The 18,338-nt window shown below is 46.1% G+C and overlaps 1 protein-coding gene across 2 annotated transcripts in view; it reads left to right on the top strand.

Moving 5' to 3' along the window:
* Nucleotides 1–18,338, top strand: part of LOC126094646 (uncharacterized) — a 1,573,713-nt gene that overhangs the window by 1,164,920 nt on the left and 390,455 nt on the right. The gene's annotated exons all lie outside the window — the stretch shown is intronic.

Here is an 18,338-nt window from a genome sequence, read left to right as displayed (position 1 = left end):
TTACCCAATCTTTGCTCAGTCCAATTTCGCCACTTACCTGGATGATGATGAAATGATGAGGACAACACAAACACCCAGTCATCTCGAGGCAGGTGAAAATCCCTGACCCCGCCGGGAATCGAACCCGGGACCCCGTGCTCGGGAAGCGAGAACGCTACCGCGAGACCACGAGCGGCGGACTAGCGTTGATTTGTTTTTCATTTAGTAAATAATTTCATAATTATTATACATAATAAGTCGTGACGTTTCTGTGCCTACTTTGCTAATCGTAGTATGTTCAACGTTCCTTCTCGCTCATTCAGCTAGGTCCCACACTCCCTGCTCTCGGGTCTGCTCGGAATAACCAGCGACCGCTGAACCACTGGACCATCAACCAACGCTAGTTATACACTGGAGAGCCAAAGAAACTGGTATAGGCACGCGTATTCAAATACAGAGATAAGTAAACAGGCAGAATACGGTGATGCCATCGGCAACGCGTATATAAGAGAACAAGTGTTTGGTGCAGTTGTTAGATCAGTTACTGATGTTACGATGGCAATTTAAGTGAGTTTGAACGTGGTATTCCAGTCGGCGCACGACCGATGGGACACAGCATTTCCGAGGTAGCAACAAAGTGGAGATTTTGCCGTACGACCATTTCACGAGTTTACCGTGAATATCAGGAATCCGGTAAAACATCGAATTTCCGACGTCGCTGAGGCCACAAAAGATCCTTTAAAAACGGGACCAATGACGTCTAAAGAAAATCGTTCAACGTGACAGAAGTGCAACCCTTCCGCAAATTGATGCAGATTTCAATGCTGCACCATCAGCAAGTGTCAGCGTGCGAACCATTCAACGAAACTTCATCGATATGGGCTTTCGGAGCCGAAGGCCCACTCGTATACCCCTGATGACTGCACGACACAAACCTTTACGCCTCGCCTGGACCCATTAACACCGGCATTGGGCTGTTGATGACTGGAAACATGTTGCCTGGTCGGACGAGCTCGGAGGTGCCCTACACGATATTAGACAGATGTACCACTTTCTTTGGCTCTTCAGTGTATATGTAAACCACAGGTATACTACGTGTATACTATGCGCAAAAATTGTCTTGAAACTTCTGGTGCCATAGTCGAAAGCTCTGAGCTGTACTGGGTGCAGTACCGTACTCACGACGAGTGAAGTATCTCACAGTTGTAAATGATTTGCAATTATTGAAACAAAGAACGCAAAACGCCTTTTGTCACTGTGTTACCGCCATTTCCATTCGACGCACAATGGTGTTTGAGCTAGCTGCGCCGAGTGTACTACTGCATCTCCTACACGATTCGGTAATAAACCTGTATCAGTATGTAGATGCCCACTGAAGACTGTAAACTATCATTTGTTACGTAACGCTTTTTAATTAACGCTAAATTATGACTCTACTGACTTAAAAAGGGTGATGCAATAGTGACACTGTAATTTAATTCTCTGACCAGGTGAGATACGTAAGCAATAAAAGTTAACATAAGTTCTATTGTTTATTAGAAATCCTCACACAAAACGAGTGCAGAATACAGTATAAGTCGAACATGTTCAATAACATCATATTCACTGAAACAAGAACATGAAACAGCTATAAGTAACTAAAGTTGGCACAGATCCGGAACCGATAGGTACTATCAGCACACTGATCCATCTCCGCGATCTGACGTCAGTGACTGCCAAAATTTACATGCAGAGCTAGGGGACACAGGATGTCTGACGTACCGTTGTGCCACCACAGTTCTGTCAATCACCGCTAGTCCTGACTTGGGGGAGTATCTGATGTCTCCTCACACCATGACACCAGGAGTTTGCCAAGTTTCCCACCATACTCAGTGGCGATGGTCATTCGGGGTAGTGTATATCGTGAACGTTAATATAACAGTTGGAGCACTACGGAATTTACTACTATCTCTGAAGATTAGTCTCTACTAATAACGATAAGCTCCTTTCTATCTGCCAGGAACTCTTCAGTCCCGTGATAAAGCCAGTGGGTTATTCCATACATTTATACTTTGTCCGTGGCGCAACATGTGGAACTGTATCGAACCCCTTCCGGTAGCAAAGAAACATACACTACAGGCCATTAAAATTGCTACACCATGAAAATGACGTTCTACAGTCGCGAAATTTAACCGACAGGAAGAAGATGCTGTGATATGCAAATGATTAGCTTTTCAGAGCATTCACACAAGGTTGGCGTCGGTGGCGACACCTACAACGTGCTGGCATGAGTATAGTTTCCAACCGAGTTCTCATACACAAACAGCAGTTGACCGGCGTTGCCTGGTGAAACGTTGTTGTGATGCCTCTTGTAAGGAGGAGAAATGCGTACCATCACGTTTCCGACTTTGATAAAGGTCGGATTGTAGCCTATCGCGATTGCAGTTTATCGTTTCGCGACATTGCTGCTCGCGTTGGTCGAGATCTAATTACTGTTAGCAGAATATGGAATCGGTGGGTTCAGGAGCGTAATACGGAACGCCGTGCTGGATCCCAGCGGCCTCGTATCACTAGCAGTCGAGATGACAGGCATCTTATCCGCATGGCTGTTACGGATCGTGCAGCCACGTCTCGATTCCTGAGTCAACAGATGGGGACGTTTGCAAGACGACAACCATCTGCACGAACAGTTCGACGACGTTTGCAGCAGCATGGACTATCAGCTCGGAGACCTTGGATGCGGTTACCCTTGACGCGGCATAATAGACAGGAGCGCCTGCGATGATGTACTCAACGACGAACCTTGGTGCACGAACGGTAAAAGTCATTTTTTCGGATGAATCCAGATTCTGTTTACAGCATCATGATGGTCGCATCCGTGTTTGGCGACATCGCGGTGAACGCACATTGGAACCGTGTATTCGTCATCGCCATACTAGCGTATCACCCGGCGTGATGGTATGGGGTGCCATTGGTTACACGTCTCGGTCACCTCTTGTTCCCATTGACGGGACTTTGAACAGTGGACGTTACATTTCAGATGTGTTACGACCCCAAGAGCAGTTGAACGGAATGGACAGTGTCTTGAAAGGAGGATATAAGATGAACATCAACAAAGGCAAAACGAGGATAATGGAATGTAGTCAAATTAAGTCGGGTGATGCTGAGGGAATTAGATTAGGAAATGAGACACTTAAAGTAGTAAAGGAGTTTTGCTATTTAGGGAGTAAAATAACCGATGATGGTCGAAGTAGAGAGGATATAAAATGTAGACTGGCAATGGCAAGGAAAGCGTTTCTCAAGAAGAGGAATTTGTTAACATCGAGTATAGATTTAAGTGTCAGGAAGTCGTTTCTGAAAGTATTTGTATGGAGTGTAGCCATGTATGGAAGTGAAACATGGACGATAACTAGTTTGGACAAGAAGAGAATAGAAGCTTTCGAAATGTGGTGCTACAGAAGAATGCTGAAGATAAGGTGGGTAGATCACGTAACTAATGAGGAGGTATTGAATAGGATTGGGGAGAAGAAAAGTTTGTGGCACAACTTGACTAGAAGAAGGGATCGGTTGGTAGGACATGTTTTGAGGCATCAAGGGATCACAAATTTAGCATTGGAGGGCAGTGTGGAGGGTAAAAATCGTAGAGGGAGACCAAGAGATGAATACACTAAGCAGATTCAGAAGGATGTAGGTTGCAGTAGATACTGGGAGATGAAGAAGCTTGCACAGGATAGAGTAGCATGGAGAGCTGCATCAAACCAGTCTCAGGACTGAAGACCACAACAACAACAACGACCCATGGTTCTACCCTTCATTTGATCCCTGCGAAACCCTACATTTCAGCAGGATAATGCACGACTGCATGTTGCAGGTTCTGTACGGGCCTTTCTGGATACAGAAAATGTTCGATTGCTGCCCTGGCCAGCACATTCTCCAGATCTCTCACCAATTGAAAACGTCTGGTAAATGGTGGCCGAGCAACTGGCTCGTCACAATATGCCAGTCACTACTCTTGATGAACTGTGGTATCATGTTGAAGCTGCATGGGCAGCTGTACCTGTACACGCCATCCAAGGTCTGTTTGACTCAATGCCCAGGCGTATCAAGGCCGTTATTACGGGCAGAGGTGGTTGTTCTGGGTACTAATTTCTCAGGATCTATGCACCCAAATTGCGTGAAAATGTAATCACTTGTCAGTTCTAGTATAATATATTTTTCCAATGAATACTCGTTTATCACCTGCATTTCTTCTTGGTGTAGCAATTTTAATGGCCAGTAGTGTATGAACTCAGGAGCCGATGTCGCCTGCCCTCTGGGTCTCCTCGGTCTTTCCTTCATGTCAGCTGCCTCTGAATGGTCCCCCGCGAGCGTCCACTCCTCGTGTGAAGCTGCGACTGCGGAGGCCCGTGACCTGGGCAGCAGACTCGCGGAAGCTCCCAGCCTCGGGCGCAGGGCACCTCCCGTAACACACACCTCCCCTCCCCTCCCCTCCTTCCTCCACGTCTCAGCTCGCCGGATGCGGCAGCGCGCCCCTGCCAGCAGTAATTGTGTTGTATATTCAATTAGGCGCCGGCGGTCCGTCTTTCGTATTCGCTTCCTGCGGGTTCCATTTGCAGCGCCATAAATAACGACTAGGAAATTAGCGGGCATTGTGTGGTCGAGAGCGTGATGCATGCTGCAAGCATCCTCCGCCGACTTCCTCTCTTAATTGTGCGCTGCATCGTCATTGCGTGCCGCTAAAATATCCTGTTGGCTTGTACCACCTTTTGAGGCTGTACCACTCGAGGATGATGGGGTGGTCAGTTTATGAGTGCCCTTCGCGTTAGAGATAAAGCTGGTGAGTACTTTAAACTGAATTTATATCAATATTACACATGGCACGTTACGGTGTGTGACGGAGAGCGCTTTTGTGACTACTATCTCCCTCACTCCTTTTTCTGTTTCATCCACAAATGGTGTGTGGGAAGAACGACGGTAGGCAGCTTCCGTATGAGCTAGAAAGCGTCTGATTTCTTTCTAGTTACAGTCATGTCGCGAAACTTGCATGGCAGGAAGTAATAAGTTATCTGATTCTTCTTGGCGGAAGGCTCGTTAATAGCAAACCTCTCTGCGATGCCTAAAGCCTCTCTTGAAGCCTCTGCCATTGTTGTTTGATAACACCGGCGTGACCAGCTTAGCGACCAATCCTTGGCGAAATGTGCCACTCTTCTTTGTAACTTCTTTCTTTCTTTTTCCTTTCACTGGTGCCATGTCCCACACTGACGCAGGGTCGGCATTGTTAGGAACGGATTTGGCAAAGTTAGTGGAAAGGGGTGGCCGGATGCCCTTTCTGCCGCCACCCCGTACCCCCCAGGATGGAATTAGTGTACCCCTGCTGTCCGCGACAAGTGTAATTCATGGCATAGTACGAACGTGTTCAGATGTCTGCGAGTAACTGAGGCGGAACGTGGGGACCAGCCCGATATTCACCTAGCGGGGTGTGGAAAACCGCCTTAAAACCACATCCAGGCTGGCCGGCACACCGAGCGACGTCGGTAATCGGCCGGTGCGCTTACCCGAGTCCAGGAAGCAGCGCATTAGCGCTCTCGGCTAACCTGGTGGTTTTTTTTTTTTTTGTAACTTCTCTATCTGCTCTATTAAACCTATCGGGTAAGAGTCTCAACCTCATAAACTACAATCAAACGTCAATTGAACGAATGTTTTTTAAATTTAAATCTCTGTGTACAATTACACAAAAAGTGTTAAGGCGCAAATGTCACTCCTAAATACATCAAAGTGAACATCAACAGTTAAAGAAATGCGTCCAAAATCGCTAAATAAAGAACTGAAATTATATGGTTCTAATTTGAAATGAAAAACCAGCACAGACCCAACAGCAGCTGTCCGCCGCTCGTGGTCTCGCGGTAGCGTTCTCGCTTCCCGAGCACGGGGTCCCGGGTTCGATTCCCGGCGGCGTCAGGGATTTTCACCTGCCTCGAGATGACTGGGTGTTTGTGTTGTCCTCATCATTTCATCATCATCCAGGAAAGTGGCGAAATTGGACTGAGCAATGATTGGGTAATTGTACGGGCGCTGATAACCACGCCGTTGAGCGCCCCACAAACCAAACATCATCATCATCAGACCCAACAGCTGTATAGTATAAAAAGTTCGCGGTAAACTTGCCGCGGCATATTCGAATAAAATACCAAGCTTTCGTTGACTACCTCCATCACCGTCTTTAGGAGCTATGCCTGACTGTAGCGAAACTGGGATCCTCGCCAGTATCAGGACATCCAGACATAGTCTTCAACAACGGTGATGGAGGTACTCATCGCAAGCTTGGTATTTTATTCGAATTTGCCTCGGCAAATAACTCCTTTGCGAAAGACTTCGTAGCCAATAGTTGTATAGTGTTAAAAATGTTCCTCCTGCGTTTATAAACGCTGAAAATTGGAGCAACAACGAGTACATCTAACGAGTAATGTATTGTAAGTACAGAACTCGTGAAGTGTAACATTAAAGCAAAAGTGTCATTTTGCAGAAAGCTGCTGCAATATCCAAATTGCATTCGATGTTTTTAACGATGTGCTGACTGAAAATGAGCGAAAGCCCGAAATGCGACTGACAAAAATACATAAAAAGTGGCTGGCTGTTGTAGTTCTTAAAATAATATAACCAGCAGTGAAGAAGCTCAACAAACACTAAAATGGATAAATTAATGTTAAATCCTTCTATAGACCGTACATATTTAGTATCAATCAAGATCAATACAGAAATTTCGAAAACCCGAGGGATGATCAATGGTATGCTTCCGGGTCTTCTACCATGTCGTTGTTCCCATGGATACGCGTCGAGAAAACATGGAAGACACATGAGAGTTCTGACAAAAAAAGTATCTGCTCCACCGTAAAATGTTTGAACCTTAGCTCAAGTCACATTCTTTGGATTGTTTACATCCTGTAAATCACTTAGGAGCTGTTATTTGTAGCAAAGTGCATAAAGTGCTGTGTAATCACCATAACTGGAAAATATAAACAATATTTTTTTCTCTGATTTGTCCACTGGGATTAATTCTGGGGATTCAGATAACTGTAAGTAATGTCATCAAGTCGACCTCATGATTTAGGTAATTGCAAATACCTCGCTACATTCAGTGCTGACTTGTTTCGATGTTTCTGTCTTGACACAGCACCGTAACGACACCTGCAGTGCTATCTACATCTACGTCTACATGGCTACTATGCAAATCACACTTAAGTGCCTGACAGAGGGTTCATCGAACCACCTTCACAATAATTCTCTGTTAGTCCACTCTCGAACTGCGCGAGGAGAAAACGAACACCTATATATTTCCGTGCGAGCTCTGATTTCCCTTATTTTGTTATGATGATCGTTTCTCTCTGTTTAGGTTGGCGTCAACAAAATGTTTTTGCATTCGGAGGTGAAAGTTGGTGATTTCAATTTCGTGAGAAGATTCCGCTGCAGTCAAAAAGCCCTTTGTTTTGATGTCGTCCACGCCTAATCCTGTATCATGTCAGTGACTCTCTCTCCCCTATTTCCTGATAATACAAAACGTGCGCCGGCCGCGGTGGTCTAGCGGTTCTGGCGCTGCAGTCTGGAACCGCGGGACTGATACGGTCGCAGGTTCGAATCCTGCCTCGGGCATGGGTGTGTGTGATGTCCTTAGGTTAGTTAGGTTTAAGTAGTTCTAAGTTCTAGGGGACTTATGACCACAGCAGTTGAGTCCCATAGTGCTCAGAGCCATTTGAACCATTTTTGAACCTTTCATTATTTAGAGTCAATTGCCAATTTTCGCTCCGTACAAATGTCTTTTAGAAATCTTTTTGCAACTGAACTATAAACTACAGCATCCTCTTCAAATACCATAAGACGGTTGGTGTGATTGTCTCCTAAATCGTTTATCTAGATAAGGAACAGCAAAGGGCCTGTAACACTACCTTGGGGAACGCCAGCTGTTGTACCATCTAATGGTGAGTGGCTAGGCGACTTGAAGCCTGTAATGCAAGATAAAAAGTCTACCATCTTAAAATGCGACGGATTTTAGTTATTTCTGAAAACGTTTATTCAACACAGTCACTGTGTTCTAGACTCATAATGGATAAAAGACTTATTTCCACATCTAATTGCTGTGCATCGCAGTTGGCTGTACTAGGATTCTTGTTAAAACTCATTTTTAGCAGAATTCTCGCCCATTTGACAAACTCCGATACACAATTGTGAGATATGGCCTCTATAGATGACTTGTAACAAGGTTTTCAACTGACAGTCCGAATAAACATGAAAAGCGACACAGACGGAGCATTATTGATACCTTCTTACTATAAATTTTAATCCCATTTTTTAATTTTTTTAATGCTTTCAAATTGAAACAGAGTGGAGAAAAATTGCATCCATGACTTACGCCCTTTTTAATCCAAGTGCTTCTGATTTTAACCTTTCCATCGTTGTTAAGAATGGCAGTTGGAGGATCAAAGTCGCAAAGCATTTTATTATGTGACAAATTATGGATTTCTTGTCACTGAACTTTATTGATGTTGATATTTTTTAAAGCATACATCATCGATCTCAGAATATACATTACATCATCACATCAGACCGGCACCCAGGTTGATACGTGCTCCTTGACTTGAAGGCGCAGCATACTAATGAACAAAACAGGAGCGCAGGGGATATCATGAAGAGTGAAGAGTTTCTGGAGTGAAGAGTTTCTAGCAAACAGAACACAGCATGCCATTCTCAACCGAGAGGAATCTTCGGAACTAAATGCAATCTCGGGTGCATAGCAAGGGAGTGTTATTTAAGCATTAGTTTTCACTATAAACATAAATTATCTGACAGATAACGTCGAAAGTTTCATGTAGTTTTTCATGGACATAGGTTCTCGCAAAAACGCAACGCTAAAAAATTGTAGTGAAATGCAGGAAGATCTGCACAGGATTGATGCTTGGTGCTACGGTTGGTAATTGACTCTCAACGTAAAAAAATATAAGGTACTGCACATAAATAGGGAGAAACAGCCATTATTTTATGAATGTACAATTGCAGAACAGTCACTGGAAACAATCACATCCCTAAAATGTCTAGGGGTACGCGTGCGGAGCAATTTAAAGTGGGCACAACTCGTAAAAAAAATTAAAAGTGCGGCAGATGCCACATTCAGATTCACTGGAAGTGTTCTCAGTAGATGTAGTCCACCCACAAATGGTTCAAATGGCTCTGAGCACTATGGGACTTAACATCGGTGGTCATCAGTCGCCTAGAACTTAGAACTACTTAAACCTAACTAACCTAAGGAAATCACACACATCCATGCCCGAGGCAGGATTCCAACCTGCGACCGTAGTAGTCGCGCGGTTCCGGACTGAGCGCCTGAACCGCTAGACCACCGCGGCCGGCAGTCCACCCAGAAGGAGGTAGCTGGCAGAGCACCAAAACACTCGTTCGACCAATTATCGACTCTCCCTCGTCACTATACAGGAGTGGTAGAGAAAGAGAGAAGATCCTAAGAATAGCACCGCGTTTCGTTGCAGGTTCATTTAGCATGGGAGAAAGTGTCACGGGAATACTCGACCAACTCCAGTCGCAGGCGCTGTAAGAGAGGCATTCTGCATCACAGTGCGGTTTACTGTTAAGTTCCGATACCGTACTTTCCTTGAAGAGTCAACCAATATATCGCTTCCTCCTACCTACATCCCGCGAAAAGACCATGAGAGTAAAATTATTGTGAACTGATTCCACCAGCAATCGTTTCTCCCACGAACCATTCGTTACTGGAACAGAAAAGAGGGGGGGGGGAGTGACAATTGCACACAAAGTATGCTCTATCACACACCGTAAAATGGATTGCGGACTATTGACGTAGATACGCAGAGTGTTTCCGTAAGAGGGTGCAAAAAATAACAGGACATGGAGGATGCTCCAATGAACAATTTGAGTTAGGGAACCTGAGATTGGAGAAGTCAGGTTAAGGAGACAATAGAAATAAAATCACATTATTGTGTACTTTTTTGTTAACGTTAGTTAACTGCAAATACCATGATTGACACAATGAAAGTACCGTTCGTACTGTATCGTACAAAATGTGCTGAAACTGACGGCCATTAACCTCTATGCTAGCATGACATCGGCGAACAAGATTCTGCCGGCCGTAGTGGCCAAGCGGTTAAAGGCGCTACAGTCTGGAACCGCGCGGCCGCTACGGTCGCAGGTTCGAATCCTGCCTCGGGCATGGGTGTGTGTGATGTCCTTGGGTTGGTTAGGTTTAGGTAGTTCTAAGTTTTAGGGGACTGATGACCTTAGAAGTTAAGTCCCATAGTGCTCGGAGCCATTTGAACCATTTGAACAAGATTCTAAAGCACCCTGACAAACGTCCCTCGTGTGTTTCGTTTCTCGTCACAGCCAGCTACAATTCTGCCAACTAATTCCACCTCCATATCCACTGGGGTCTCATACGCAAGTGATTTTAAATATCACCGTAGGAAATAATCAAGGGGATTCAGTTCAGATGACCGAGCGAGGTGGCGCAGTGGTTAGCACGCTGGACTCGCATTCTGGAGGACGACGGTTCAAATCCGCGTCCGGCCATTCTGGCTTAGGTTTTCCTTGATCTCCCTAAATCGCTTCAGACAAATTCCGGGATGGTTCCTTCCCCATCTTACCCTAATCCGAGCCTGTGCTCCGCCTCTAATGACCTCGTCGTCGACGGGACGTTAAACAATAATCTCGTCCTCAGTTCAGATGACCTCACAGTAATGAAAGGGCCTGTCGTTGATTCATAGCGCGTTCTGTCATGGGAAAACGTAGATACGATGCAACAGAGCCACCTTCTGGACAAATAAAATAAACAAAACCTGCATCATTACTTCTAGGTAATAAGGTTCAAATGGCTCTAAGCGCTATGGGACTTAATATCTGAGGTCATCAGTCCCTTAGACTTAGAACTACTTAAACCTAACTAACCTAAGGACATCACACACATACATGCCCGAGGCAGGATTCGAACCTGCGACCGTAACAGCAGCGCGGTTCCGCACTGAAGCACCTAGAACCGCTCGGCCACAGCGGCCGGCCAACGTAATAAGGCTTGTCCTCCTTGTTGCCTAGCAGGAAACGAAGAATGTACATGTGAATAAAGAGCACAGTACTTGTACGCATGTTAATTGTAAATAAGCTGGAAAACAGTAATGCTAGATAAGCCGTTTGCTGATGGAATGCTCCTTTATTAACCGTTTACGTTCCCTCTTGGGTTTAGCCGGCCGAAGTGGCCGTGCGGTTAAAGGCGCTGCAGTCTGGAACCGCAAGACCGCTACGGTCGCAGGTTCGAATCCTGCCTCGGGCATGGATGTTTGTGATGTCCTTAGGTTAGTTAGGTTTAACTAGTTCTAAGTTCTAGGGGACTAATGACCTCAGCAGTTGAGTCCCATAGTGCTCAGAGCCATTTGAACCCTCTTGGGTTTGCCGTCTGAATTATTGGCTGTTTAGCAAACGACGCGCGGGCTATACACTACGTTTTTCTTTTAACAGTCGTAGCAATATGGAGAGGCCCATTTAATTTTTAGTTCTGGACCTCCGTTTCTCCATGGCGTAGTTTGTAGCCTTTTCTCCATGTCCCTGTTTATAGCTGTCTTCTCTTAGATCCATTGGGATTGTCGTGTAGTCTTTTTTTAACTACTGTCTTAGTATTCTATAGTTTTGACTTGGGCGCATTTGACTCCAGTTGTTTTTGCGCCCTAAAACAAAACAAACAAACAAAACGGTAGACAAGCTTACTCACATATCTCCTTAAGTTGGCTTCTCCGACCCCAGAATTCTTGCCTCTATTATCGCTACCTTTCTCGTCCGCAGCTTATGGTCTAGGGGCTAGCGTTGCTACCTCTGGATCATGCGGTCCCGGGTTCGATTGCCGGCTGGTTTGGGAATTTTCTAAGACTGCAGACTGGGCGTTTGTGTTGTCCTCATTATTCTATCATCATGATCATTTGCGACAGTGACTAGATTGGATAGTGAAAAGAAAATGGTTTGTGCAAATTTGGGACTTGATACGGGCGCTGATGACGGCGCAGTTGAACGCCCCACAAACCGAACATCATCATCATCATCATCATCACTACCTTCCTCTTCTATTCTCTTTTTCACTCCTCGTTCTTGTACACGTAGTTAAACTACTGGCCATTAAAATTGCTACACCAAGAAGAAATGGCTCTGAGCACTATGGGACTTAACATCTGTGGTCATGAGTCCCCTAGAACTTAGAACTACTTAAACCTAACTAACCTAAGGACATGACACACATCCATGCCCGAGGCAGGATTCGAACCTGCGACCGTAGCGGTCTTGCGGTTCCAGACTGCAGCGCCTTTAACCGCACGGCCACTTCGGCCGGCTAAACCCAAGAGGGAACGTAAACGGTTAATAAAGGAGCATTCCATCAGCAAACGGCTTATCTAGCATTACTGTTTTCCAGCTTATTTACAATTAACATGCGTACAAGTACTGTGCTCTTTATTCACATGTACATTCTTCGTTTCCTGCTAGGCAACAAGGAGGACAAGCCTTATTACGTTGGCCGGCCGCTGTGGCCGAGCGGTTCTAGGTGCTTCAGTGCGGAACCGCGCTGCTGTTACGGTCGCAGGTTCGAATCCTGCCTCGGGCATGTATGTGTGTGATGTCCTTAGGTTAGTTAGGTTTAAGTAGTTCTAAGTCTAAGGGACTGATGACCTCAGATATTAAGTCCCATAGCGCTTAGAGCCATTTGAACCTTATTACCTAGAAGTAATGATGCAGGTTTTGTTTATTTTATTTGTCCAGAAGGTGGCTCTGTTGCATCGTATCTACGTTTTCCCATGACAGAACGCGCTATGAATCAACGACAGGCCCTTTCATTACTGTGAGGTCATCTGAACTGAGGACGAGATTATTGTTTAACGTCCCGTCGACGACGAGGTCATTAGAGGCGGAGCACAGGCTCGGATTAGGGTAAGATGGGGAAGGAACCATCCCGGAATTTGTCTGAAGCGATTTAGGGAGATCAAGGAAAACCTAAGCCAGAATGGCCGGACGCGGATTTGAACCGTCGTCCTCCAGAATGCGAGTCCAGCGTGCTAACCACTGCGCCACCTCGCTCGGTCATCTGAACTGAATCCCCTTGATTATTTCCTACGGTGATATTTAAAGTCACTTGCGTATGAGACCCCAGTGGATATGGAGGTGGAATTAGTTGGCAGAATTGTAGCTGGCTGTGACGAGAAACGAAACACACGAGGGACGTTCCGGACTGAGCGCCTAGAACCGCTAGACCACCGCGGCCGGCCAAGAAGAAATGCAGATGATAAACGGGTATTCATTGGAGAAATATATTATACTACAACTGACATGTGATTACATTTGCACGCAATTTGGGTGCATACATCCTGAGAAATCAGTACCGAGAGCAACTAACTATGGCCGTAATAACGGCCTTGATACGCCTGGACATTGAGTCAAACAGAGCTTCGATGCTGATGCTGCTTCAAGACGATACCACAGTTCATCAAGAGTAGTGACTGGCGTATTGTGACGAGCCAGTTTGTCGGCCACCATTGACGAGACGTTTTCAATTGGTGAGAGATCTGGAGAATGTGCTGACCAGGGCAGCAATCGAACATTTTCTGTATCCAGAATGGCCCGTACAGGACCTGCAACATGCGGTCGTGCATTATCCTGCAGAAATGTAGGGTTTCGCAGGAATCGAGTGAAGGGTAGAGCCACGGGTCGTAACACTTGTTAAATGTAACGTCCACTGTTCAAAGTGCCATCAGTGCGAACAAGAGGTGACCGAGACGTGTAACCAGTGGCACCCCATACCATCACGCCGGGTGATACGCCAGTATGGTAATGACGAAAACACGCTTCCATTGTGCGTTCACCGCGATGTCGCCAAACACGGATGCGACCATCATGATGCTGTAAACGGAACCTGAATTCATCCGAAAAAATGACTTTTGCCATTCGTGCACCCACGTTCGTCGTTGAGTACACCATCGCAGGCGCTCCTGTTTGTGATGCAGCGTCAGGAGTAATCGTAGCAGTTGTCTCCGAGCTGCAAACGTCGTCGAACTGTTCGTGCAGATAGTTGTTGTGTTGACACGTCGCCATGCGTTGACTCAGGGATCGAGATTTGGCTGCACGATCCGTTACAGCCATGCGGGTAAGATGCGTGTCATCTCGGCTGCTAGTGATACGAGGCCGTTGGGATCCAGCACGGCGTTCCGTATTACCGTCCTGAACCCACCGACCCATATTCTGCTAACAGTCATTGGATCTCGACCAACGCGAGCACCTGTCGCGATACGATAAACCGCAATCGCGATAGGCTGCAATCCGACGTTTATCAAAGTCCTTATACGAGGCATCACAACAACGTTTCACCAGGCAACGCCGGTCAACTGCTGTTTGTGTATGAGAAATCGGTTGGAAAGTTTTCTCATGTCAGCACGTTGTAGGTGTCGCCACCGGCGCCAACCTTGTGTGAATGCTCTGAAAAGCTAATCATTTGCGTATCACAATATCTTCTTCCTGTAGGTTAAATTTCGCGTCTGTAGCACGTCATCCTCGTGGTGTAGCAGTTTTAGTGGCCAGTTGTGTAGTTAGCCGTCTGTTAAACGAAGCCGCTTACCGAAGTTTTTGACGAACCTGGCATAACAGCGTGGCGTCCGGAGATGCGGTCCCAGACGGGGGGCAGAGGTTCCGTTGTGTCGCGTCCGTCCGTTAACAGCGCGCCGCGATGCCCTGAGGATTAGCAGATGTGGCTAACGGTGCCTTTCTGCCGTCTGAGTAGCTCCGCTGGAGGAATATCCTGTGCGGCGTCTCGGCGCAGCTCCGTGTCGCGTCGCTGTCCACACGCCACGACAGGACGCGATCCGGTCCACATTCCTCGACACCCGACACCGGGGCTCGGCCGGTGGCCAGGGTCCGCTGCGTGGAAAGCGGCGAGGGGCGCGCGGGCGAAGGAAGGCACAGGTCAGCCAGTGTCCGCGGCCCCTGCTGCGGGAGCTCGCCGGCCTCCTTACTGGGGGCAGCAGCGTCTTCCGTGCCACCGGCTGGACGGGGCCGTCGCCCGTCTGTCGCAGGCCAGACTCGGGCGTTCGTTCATTGACGTCTCTGTTCACTGTAATAAGTTTAGTGTCTGAGTTTTGCGACCGCACCGCTAAAACGTGCGATTAGTAGACGAAAGGACGTGCCTATCCAATGGGAACCGAAAAAGTTTGATCGCAAGGTCATAGGTCAACCGATTCCTCCACAGGAAAACACGTCTGATATATTCTATACGACACTGGTGACAGCATATATTGTCGACCCGCCTAACTTGTACACTTGGCGAATGGGTGAAAAGATTTTTCTACCTTGCCCGATTTAGGTTCTCTTGTGGATGTGATAATCATTCCCAAAAAAGTGATCGCATCGGAAGGACGGACGGACAGATAATAATTGTCTGAAAATAAAAAATTAAATTTTTCACTCGAACCAAGGACCTCTCATACTCCAACTTCTCACGCTAACCACGGGACCACGGCGCTCGTGAGCTGATACTTTCCTTGATATTCCATACCTTGTACATAGACTAATCAGTTTGTATATTTTGCTTATTTCTTTCATACTTCCACACAACTTCTTCCCGTTTTCTCGATTGATCTGTGTTCAGCTTTTCAACGCCTATCCACTGTACCAACTTATAACTAAATCTGAGGGGGGTGCGATGGGGAGTTTCCCTTGTCAGTGGTGTAACAACGACAAACTCAGGATACCCAGAAACAAAATAACATACACTTTACTAAAACGATCACTCCAGAGGAATCCTACGGTTAAAATTGGGGACACAAACGAGCACACGTTACACGGTATCATGGGGTACACATACACTACTGGCCATTAAAATTGCTACACCACGAAGATGACACGCTACAGATGCGAAATTTTACCGACAGGAAGAAGATGCTGTGATATGCAAATGATTAGCTTTTCAGAGAATTCACACAATGTTGCACTTGTGTGTGGTGCTCGGAATATGGCCCATAGATATCACGATCAGATACAGAGCTGCAAGGTACTGGTTAAAGGTGGGGAGACTAGATAAGGTACACACAATAACCGGTGTGCCGATAGAGACGATACGCCACCTTAAAAGTTCCACTACAGCACTCGTGGCTGCCGCATAGCGGTAACGAAGTGGGGCCGAGGCAGTGCCAGATACGTTTTACATTCTGACGATAATTTACAGATTTGTAGTTTTAGCTTGACGATGTCCACTATGGACAAACGATAGATATTGTCATTGCCAAGAAGGTTGGGTTATCCCGACTGAAACCTAGGTAAATTTCTAGGTAAACGGTGCGACTGAGGCTGTTCATTATTAAAATTTCAATTAATGTTTATACAGTTGCTGACAGGGCCGCGAAATGTTGAAGATATTTAAATTACATTTGTGGATACTGTCTGCAAAATATGTTGCGAACAGAGTTAATAGCAAAGAAGTAATAAATTTAAACGTCATGTATGATGCGGCAGGTTTTAGGCATCTCCTTGTTCATGATAACGTATCTCCTAAACTATGATAGATAGTTCTTACCGCGACAGCGATCTTTGCCTAAGAGTAAGGGAAATGTGTGCCAAGTTTGGCTGAAATCGTCCCAATGGGGCTTTAGGAGGAGATGTAGAACATACATACACACACAAACTCACTCACTCATACATACACATATACACACACACATCTTTATAAAATGTATGGATTTTGTGTCTTTGTTTTTAATCTCCTATTGTGATAGATAAGAATGCTTATTCTTTCACTTATATGGTAGATTCCGCAGGTGGCTATTGTATAGCCGAACCGGTAATTTGGTAAAAAGAAATTTTACGGTCAAGACAATTAAATACAAAATTACGCTCAGAAAGAAGTTCCATACGCACCAACCAAATCTTTTGATACTAGCGCAATAACAGAAAATGTCTGACACGATCCGGCCGTTGTGACCGAGCGGTTCTAGGCGCTTCAGTCCGGAACAGCGCTGTTGTTACAGTGGCATGTTCGAACCCTGCCTCGGGTATGGATGTGTGTGATGCCCTTAGGTTAGTTAGGTTTTAGTAGTTCTAAGTTATAGGGGACTGATGACCTCAGATGTTAAGTCATATAGTGCTCAGAGCCAGCCAATTTGAACAATTTTTTTGTCTGACAGGTAGCATAGTTAGTTTTAAATAAAACCTAAAATCATTTCTTCTGAACCTCTCCTTCTATTACATGTATGAATTTTTATTGAAAAACAGATGGTATGTGAAAGAAATTCCTAGTTTTTAAGTGCTGTTCATTAATGTTAAAATTATGTGTGATTATCCTGTAAAGTGACTGTTTCCATATCATTTCGATAAAAGAATCGTTCTAACGTTGTGTGGAACGTGTAGGTAGCTAAGTAAGAAACAGCGAAGAGATTCCAGTGGAATCGCAGAGGATACTAAACACCCTAATAAAACAAGATTTCCAGGAAGCTTTTCGAAAAGTGAATTTGCTCCCAAGTGCGTTTCTGTCGGTGGTGCAAATTAAGATGTAGTTAAGACAGAATAATTTTGATTAGTACTTGTGGGGAACTTTTGACTACCACGTCATACATCCCCAAGCCGCAGTACAGTGGCTGGCTGTATCGTTAACCCCGGGCCACATTCCGTATCGCCGGCGCTGGGCGACCAGACGCCTTGCGTGAAAGCGCGAGCCGCCAAGTAGTCCGCCGCTGGCGCAGGGCCAGCGTGCGGCGCTGGAGAGTGCGTCCCCTGGCGGCGCGGCGCGGCGGTCCACTTCGCGCCGACGAATCTCTCCGGCTCGCATCCGACACACTCGGCTTGGCGCGGACCGCCCCCCGCCCCCCACCCCCCTGCCCCCACGTCCACACGACCGCAGCGATGCGCCGGACGCCCGCGGACACCTCGAATCGCGTTTTTTGGGCTCATCCTGAGAGAATAGTCGACACGCAGCCGGCAGGATGCGGTCTCTTTAAAACGTGTCACCGGTCCAGAGCCGACTTTTTGCACTCGAGTTCAGTCAACGAAGGAAAATTAGGGGGGGGGGGGGGGAAATCATGTAGTCGCCAATACGTTCACAATGCTAGGAAGCACTGTCATGAACAACATACTAAAAATCCTGGACAGTGGTGTGTTAGCCTTGGGCTGGAGGTGGGCTTAAACGTCATGTTTTATACGTTTTTCTCGAATAAATCGAAAACCGCGCCTTCTGGCGAAGATATTTTCCAGAAAAAAAATTAATCTACATTAAATTTCCTGCAAAAAAAGCTCTGTTCATTTCTTCTCTAGGACCAAAAGTTTCCGCAATGAGGCGGGTGGAAAAATTGCAATTG

This window comes from Schistocerca cancellata, chromosome 1 (genome assembly GCF_023864275.1).
Source record: "Schistocerca cancellata isolate TAMUIC-IGC-003103 chromosome 1, iqSchCanc2.1, whole genome shotgun sequence".
NCBI classification, from domain to species: domain Eukaryota; kingdom Metazoa; phylum Arthropoda; class Insecta; order Orthoptera; family Acrididae; genus Schistocerca; species Schistocerca cancellata.
The sequence above is the reverse complement of the archived record's forward strand: the minus strand, read 5'-3'. Positions and strand labels throughout refer to the sequence as shown.